General features: G+C 47.7%; 1 long non-coding RNA gene across 1 annotated transcript; it reads right to left on the reverse strand.

Moving 5' to 3' along the window:
• Window positions 1-818: 818 nt before the first annotated feature.
• LOC109268329 (uncharacterized) lies at window positions 819-7,042 on the reverse strand. The gene is made up of 2 exons (XR_002080594.2): window positions 6,784-7,042; window positions 819-1,180 (listed from the first exon to the last, which is right to left on the reverse strand). It is a non-coding gene; the product is annotated as an uncharacterized LOC109268329 (long non-coding RNA).
• Window positions 7,043-7,441: the final 399 nt, after the last annotated feature.

A 7,441-nucleotide genomic window follows, 5' to 3' on the forward strand; every position in this document is an offset into this window, starting at 1 on the left:
TGGGGAGAAGGGCATTTGCAAACCAAAGAGCATAGGGCTCATGCTCCATTCCGTCAGCACACGTTGGCTGGACACACACACAACCCGCTGTGTACTGTGCTGGGGATAAGACATGTGGAGACAAGACGGGGCAGGCCCTGCCCTCAGGGAGCTTGCAGCATATGGTGGAGTCAGACACGAAGCAAATCATTCTTGCGCCAGCTAGGACGGAAAAACGGGGAGTGGAGAGAGCGTTCCTCAGTTTAGGCCAACCCCAGAATTTTGAGACAGGCAGGGCCCCCCCCCCCCCCCTTGACTTCTTTTCCAATGCCCCTTCAGGTTTTCCCTGGAGCCACCCGGGAGCCTCAGCCTTCTTTCCCTGGTTATCTTTCTATCTGTCCCCTCCTTTCCCGTACTGGCTCGGGGCAGGTGGAGGCCTGGGCCTGGGTTGGGAGGTGGAACAGCTGGAGCCATGGTGGTACCTCAGGTTCCTCCACTGCTACCTGACACCAGCCTCCCAGGCCTGGGAGAGCTGCTTGGGTCACCGGTGAGAGTGGGAGCTATAACGTGAGGGGAGCTCAGCCGTCACCCACTCCAGTTTCTAGGGAGGGCGGGCTCAGGCCACAGCATCTGTTCGGGGCCGCGCTTATCAGAGCCAACTCGGGCTCGCCCTTCCGGACACACAGGAAAGCGGCTATCTGATAAGACTGGATGGCACCTAGCTGTCAGCCACTTAGTGTGGCAGCCCTCCCAGAAATATTTGCATATTAGATGACACCACGTTGAAGGCTTTGCTTAATGCAAAGGAGCGAATTGCTAATTATAGAGGTCGTGCAGGCTGGCTGGTGGGAAGATTTTATTTGGGTGGATCACAGGGGACCTTCCCATTTTGGCAACAGTTTAGTTCCTTTAGGATGGTGGACTCCATGATCTCTGCCCTTATTTGATTGTTGTTTTAACTGTGAGGAATCCGCAAAAAATGACACATTTGCTCAAGTGTGGGAACGCATCATGTTCCGCGCCCTCCTATGCACCAAACACCCAACCAGCTGTCCTCCGCGCCTTTTCGAAGGTCCTCTCCATTGTGACAGCGGACCCACGGGGTGCTTAATGTAGCGTTGCCACACTGAGATAACCATACCCACAGAGTCACAATTATGTAAGCGTGGTGGGTTAGTTTTCAACTTCTGGAATCAATCGACTGTGAAAGAGAAAGATGGAATTAAATGCTATCAACCGCAACAATATAAATGTAGAAATACAGCTGGCAGAAGTTGGGGGCCGAAGGGGACATCTCTGTGGAAAGCCAGGTGATGAACGCATTTCACTGAGCAAGGAGACTGCGGAACATGGACCCAACCAAAAACCAAGCGAGCTTTAAGCACGCTGTTTAAAGTTACAACGATAGGGGTGCCTGGGTGGCTCCGTTGGTTGAGCGTCTGACCCTTGATTTCGGCTTAAAAACACGTGACTAAATTTACCATCTTAACTACTGTTAATGTACCGTCCAGCAGTGTTAACCATATTCACATTTGTGAATTGGTTAGATTTGTGCAACAAATCCCTAGAGCTTTTTCGTCTTGCAGAACTAACTCTATAATCATCGAACAACTCCTTACTTCTCCAGCCCCACAGCCCCTGGCAACCACCATGCTACTTTCTGTATCTATGAATTTCACTTAACTTTAGATACCGCATGTAAATGGAAGCATGCAACATTTGTGTCATTTCACTTGGCATAATGTCTTCAAGGTCCATCCACATTGTATCATGTAACATGATTTCCTTCTTCTTTAGAGGTTGAATAATACTCCATTGTGTATATAGACCACATTTTCTTTTCTTTCTTTCTTTTTTTTTTTTGTTTTTAGACCACATTTTCTTTATCCATTTTTCTATGGATGAACATTTGAGTTGTTTCCACCTCTTGGGTATTGCAAATAATGTTGCAATGAATATGCATGCAAGCTTAATTTATATTTTAAAAAAGGACACCCCAAATAGATGCGGAAACTATGGCCAGAAAAGGCCCAGAATTTGTTTCAAGTCCCTCCTGGGCCAGAGCAAGCCCAGGGCTTCCTGCCTTCACCCTCCTGACAGCTGGTCAAGGTCTGACTTCTGGGGATGGTCTGTAAGCTGGAGGAAGCGTGAAGCGGAGTCATGGAATAGCATGGAAAGTGCACAGAAAGGAGCCAACTTGGCATAAGCCTGGCATGTAGTCCACTTTGCCATCCATCCACCTCTGCTGGTGCTCCTGCAGCCCTGCCTGAATCTACCCAGTGCCCTGGCCTGGCTTCTGGTAGCTGGGCAAAGCTGTGATCTGAGTTCAGTGGGAAGACAAGTCTCCACCTGATTAACTGTCTGCCTTTCCCACCAGCTCATTTTCTCCTTTTGGTCTTGGGCCTGTGCCTTGCTGTTAATTTGCAGGGCTCATTTAGGTCTCTTCTGGGTTATCAGGACTCTTTCACCTAGTCCCTGACTGTCCTGCTAGCCCAGATCCCTTTCTAGGCTGGAGGCTGTGGGTGGGGCCATGTCACTCTGCTGGCTAGCTTGGATGGTTTCCTACTGTGTTAGGTGACAGATTGTTCTTGGACAGGAAATTATTTAAGTTCAGCTTTTCCTCTGATGATCTGCAAAGCATTCAGTCAACACATGTGGAACTGAAAACCCTTAGGGACCTGACCATTAATGGGGTCCTCAGGCATAGCATGAGATACTTTCCATAGTGGGGGAAGAGTCGTGGGATATGGGGTCTCCCATATCATGGGGGGAGGGTGTTCCCTATGGGTCTATTGCGAGGTGTGGAAGTTACTTCCTTCCTCACTGGATTGTGGCTTTGGAGCCACCTGGTAGCCTCAGATGACCTTTTAGGAGGTTCTTTTCAGAGGCAGTGGCTCTCAGGGGGAGAGGCTAGGTGACAGTTGCCAGAGTTCAGGCAACTGATGTCTGTGTCTAGGAAGGAGGCTGACACCAGGGGTCTTCCTCATTTCCCAATTCTGCGCCATCTGCCTTTCCTGACGTAGATCGTTCACTGGGATGTTCCATTCCAAGTTATCCTGCCTTTTTCCCTTCCAAGCCCTGGAGGTGCATGGAGGAAGGATGTTCTCTAAGACTTAGTATCTAGTCCATAGCCACTAGCCAGAGGTGGCCATAGAAATGTAAACTCATTTCAATTAAATAAAATCAAAAATTCAATTTCTCAGTTGCACTAGCCACACCGTAAGTGCTCAGTAGCCTTATGTGGCTCCCATAATGGGAATTGCAGATACAGAATACTTCCGTGAATACAGAAAGGTCTTTTGGACAGCACTGCCCTAGGTCTCCTCTCGCTTTCTTCCTCTATGATTCTGATCCGAAGTGACTGGTAGCTGCTGCTCCCTTATCCTGGGGCCTCCAGAGCATGCTGCCTACTGAGAATTCAAAAGCAGAGAATGAGCAGTGTAGAAATGCCTTCAATTCCCACCCAATATTGAGTCCAGGGCAGCCTTAGGCTCTGAGATTTTGCTCTTCCTGAGTATGACACCTACTGTGTCCTTGCTGTACAGTCCTACAGTCCTGAAGCTGCCACCCAAGCCCTTTAAGTGAGTTCTGACCTGCAGCAAGGATTGTTCTGCTCATCATCAAATCCATTTCTTGAATTTTCCATGGTATAAAGGCATACCAGCGTAACCCAGTCTTCTGAGCTAGACCCCGCTCCTGAAACACCTACATCCCTTTGGATGTTTATCCAGTTACTAATCCTGCTGCAGTGTCCTGTGATAGATACCTGTTGTCCCTACACAAGCCTTCCTAGCAATTAACCATTTGTTTTCCTATGAAAAGAGTCTAGCTATTAGGGATGGGAAGAAGTGGGGACATGTCTCTACCTGTGAAGTCCATAACAGGGAACGGGGTTTTCCAGAACAATGTAGCACAGCCTTGCCTTCTCCCCCATACTGTCCTTTCAGCCTTTTGGGGGCACCCCAAACAGCACAGGTATTCCCCACAGGACAGCCAACTTTGGGACTCTGTCAGTGAACCTCTTTTACCTCGTTTGTCAGGGATCCAGACAAGGGGGTATGAAGAGGGAATAGGAGGGAAACTTCTACTCTTTCCACTGGGGTTGATAACCTCAGAGAATGTGAATCTCAGGCCCTGGACAGCCATTTCCCTGCCTTGCCATGAGAGCCAGCCTATAAAGTGGTTCTTAGTAGAGTAGAAAAAGGGAGAGAAAACAGAGCCGTAAAATAATATCAGAGCCCCTAGAGGCAGCTGTGCCCTGACCATCTTGCAAGCTAACGTACTTCCATCCCTGGATTTTCTAGTTCTAAGAGACAAAGCCCCTTCTACTTAAGTTAGTGTTGAGTCTCTGTCACTTGCAACCAAAAGAATTCTTACTAATACAGAGTCATTAGGTCTGAATATCTGGGAGGAAGAAGTCTCTGCCTGATGATCAAGTTCAGGTCTTGGCCAAGACACCTGAAAAGAATGACCAGACTGCAATACCAGTGCACCCGAGATGGCTCACCCGAGATGTGCCAGCGTCACACACAGACCAATCCTGACCATAGGTTCGCCTTCCCAGCACTGTCTTCTGCCCCTCATATTTCCTCTCCTTTTCAGCCCCCCGAAATCCTCTCTGTCTCTCAAGACTCTAGTTAGAGGCCTCCTCCTCCAAGAAGTCTTTCCTCATTACTCTAGCCTCTAGCATGCATAAGTTCTCTGCTCTCTGGCTTTTAGTGCCATGTAGAATTACCAAAAAAATAGCGAACTTATACTGTGTCTGCTTCCATTGTCTACAATGGCATTTTAAAGATCTTACTGTTAAACGTCTGCAGTTTATCCCCTCTCCCACCTGGTTGAGGTCAGAGATGGGGTCTGATGCTTTTATGTCCTTGACAGGAGCCAACATAATGCCTGGCACATTAACAGAACTGCCATGAATGTGGATTAGAAACTTGTGGGAACAAGTGTGGGAGCTATAGGAGTCAGGTCTGTGTGCAGCTCTTCTCAGTGGGAAATAAACATCCACTCGTGTGCCGGGGGGTCGGGGCTGCATCCCCCTAGTAAGTTCTGTGGTCTCCTCACATCAGGGAGGGAGGATGGAGGGAAAAGAGGAGGAAGTGAGAATGTAGATCTTTGCTTAATGGCTGAGACCTCCCAGGGAAGGGTCCCTAGGACATATGGGTTAGTGGAGACTAGAAGTGACTCTGTGCCTCAGACTTCTCTCAGCTTCTCTCTCCCGGGGGAGGAGAGCAGACCCAGAGGGTGGGTGCAGGTGAGGAAGGGCACAGGGGGAATTGAGTCCTCTCTGGAAATGCTTTCAGAATTGGCTCAGGGGCCACATGGAAGAAACTGGTGTCCTTACCCCACTGTCATTCCTCATTCTGTCATAGCTCCATTTTAATGCAGCTAGAGATTACATTTTTCCACCAGACTTGAGTTTGAATGGCATTTGGCTATTTCCCAAACATCCTACCCCAACATTTGAGGCCCAGTATTTGCCAATACTGAAGCCATTAAAGTAATTTAAAGGCTTTTTGAGTGATGAGACGATCTTCAACATAAGCACATATCCTTATTCTTTAAAAGCCAACACTATTTGAATATGTCTCTTCTGGGTCATTTGTAAAAAGGGAGAGAATCTCTTTCCTCTGTTCAGCTGTGGTAATAGTCCCATCTAAGAACACAGAAGATACCACACAGTTAGGCCCTCGACTATTCTCTAATTGTTTTCTGGCTCTTCTCTTTAAAAAAGATTTTTTAAAAATGTTTGTTTATTTTTGAGAGACAGAGACAGAGACAGAGCATGAGTAGGGGAGGGGCAGAGAGAGAGAGAGACACACAGAATCTGAAGCAGACTCTAGGCTCTGAGCTGTCAGCACAGAGCCTGACATGGGGCTCAAACTCACAAGCCATGAGATCATGACCTGAGTTGAAGTGAGATGCTTACCCAACTGAGCCACCCAGGTGGCCCTGAGAACCAGGAGTGCTGTGGTCAGGAGAAGATCAGTGTCCCAACTCACACATTCAGGCAGAGAGCAAATTCAACCTTTCTTCATTTCTGTGTTCTGTGCAAGCCCTCAATGAATTGAAGGATGCCCACCTAATCCACAATCCACTTTACTCAGTTGACCCATTCAAATGCTAGTCTCTTCTGGAAACACTCTCATCCTAGACACACCCAGAAATAATGTTTAACCAGATGTCTGGGCATCATATGATCCAGTCAAGTTGACCTATAACCTTAACTATCACACACCCTAACACTTATTAAACATATCCCGGGCAGGTGCTAAGTTCTTTACTGGTTTTATTTCATTCTTAGAGATATATATGAAAATTGCATAAAGAAAAAATACTTATGTTAGGTGACTTCTAGGGTCTCTTTCTTTTTCTTTTTTAAAATTTTATTTTAGAGAGAGATTGAGAGAGAGAGTGCATGAGTGGAGGAAAGGGGGAGAGGGGCAGAGGAAGAAAGAGAGAGAATCCCAAGCAGGCTCCATGTTGAGCATGGAAGCTGACATGGGACTTGATCCCATAACCCTGGGATCATGACCTGAGCTGAAATCAAGAGTCAGAGGCTCAACCGACTGAGTCACGCAGGCCCATAGGGTCTCTTCCAGTTGTAAGATTCTTTGACTTGAAATGGCATTAGGGAAACTAGGATGCTGAGGTGGGGCTTGGGAACCTAACACTTAGAAGCAAAAATACAAATAACATTATAAACTACCTCTTTCTGTGGACTAGGAACCATGTGTTCCTTACAAATGTTTTCTCACTTATTCCTGGAAAACACCCTATGAGATACGTATTACTACTCACCCCATTTTCAGATGAGGAAACTGAGACAATGAGAGATTAAATGGCTTGACCAAACAGCAGTATTCAGGTATGTTGACTCCAAAACATGTGCTCTTAACCACCATGCTTCCAGAGAGACTGCAAAACCCTCCTTATCTGGTCTGGATGCCCGAGAATGTGCCTTTCCATGAGGTCACAGGGATGTAGGTGAGCTGGGGGAGGGAGCCGGCAGGAGTGTTGTCATAGGAACAGCAAATTCCACTGTGAGGACTGGTAGCATGCAGGCAGCTGGACTGAAGAAGGTTCTGGAAATAATTCTGCAGGAGTCTCTGAGCCCAGGAGGAAGCCGACTCTCTACTCCCTCCAGCAGGACTTGGTAAACCGCAGCTTTGCTTCCTGTCTCTCCAGGGGCAGGCAGGACAGGGTGTTCTCTGAGTTCTATTCCTGGGGGATAGGCGGCAGAGCCATGATTAGGACTACAGAGTCTGTGCTTGCCAGGTCCTGCCTTACCTTTCAGAGCCAGCTAGCTTGAGAGGTCACCAGTATTTAGAGACTTTTGCTCCCCCCCCCCCCCCCCCCCCGCCATCATCTTATGACCTTGAACACATTCCTCCTTTTCTCCCAATCACTTGATATACCAGCCCCTGGAACAGGTCTGTAACTTACTTGTGAGCCTAGC

The sequence above is a fragment of the Panthera pardus genome, unplaced genomic scaffold (genome assembly GCF_024362965.1).
Source record: "Panthera pardus isolate Hobbes unplaced genomic scaffold, ASM2436296v1 HiC_scaffold_24, whole genome shotgun sequence".
NCBI lineage: Eukaryota > Metazoa > Chordata > Mammalia > Carnivora > Felidae > Panthera > Panthera pardus.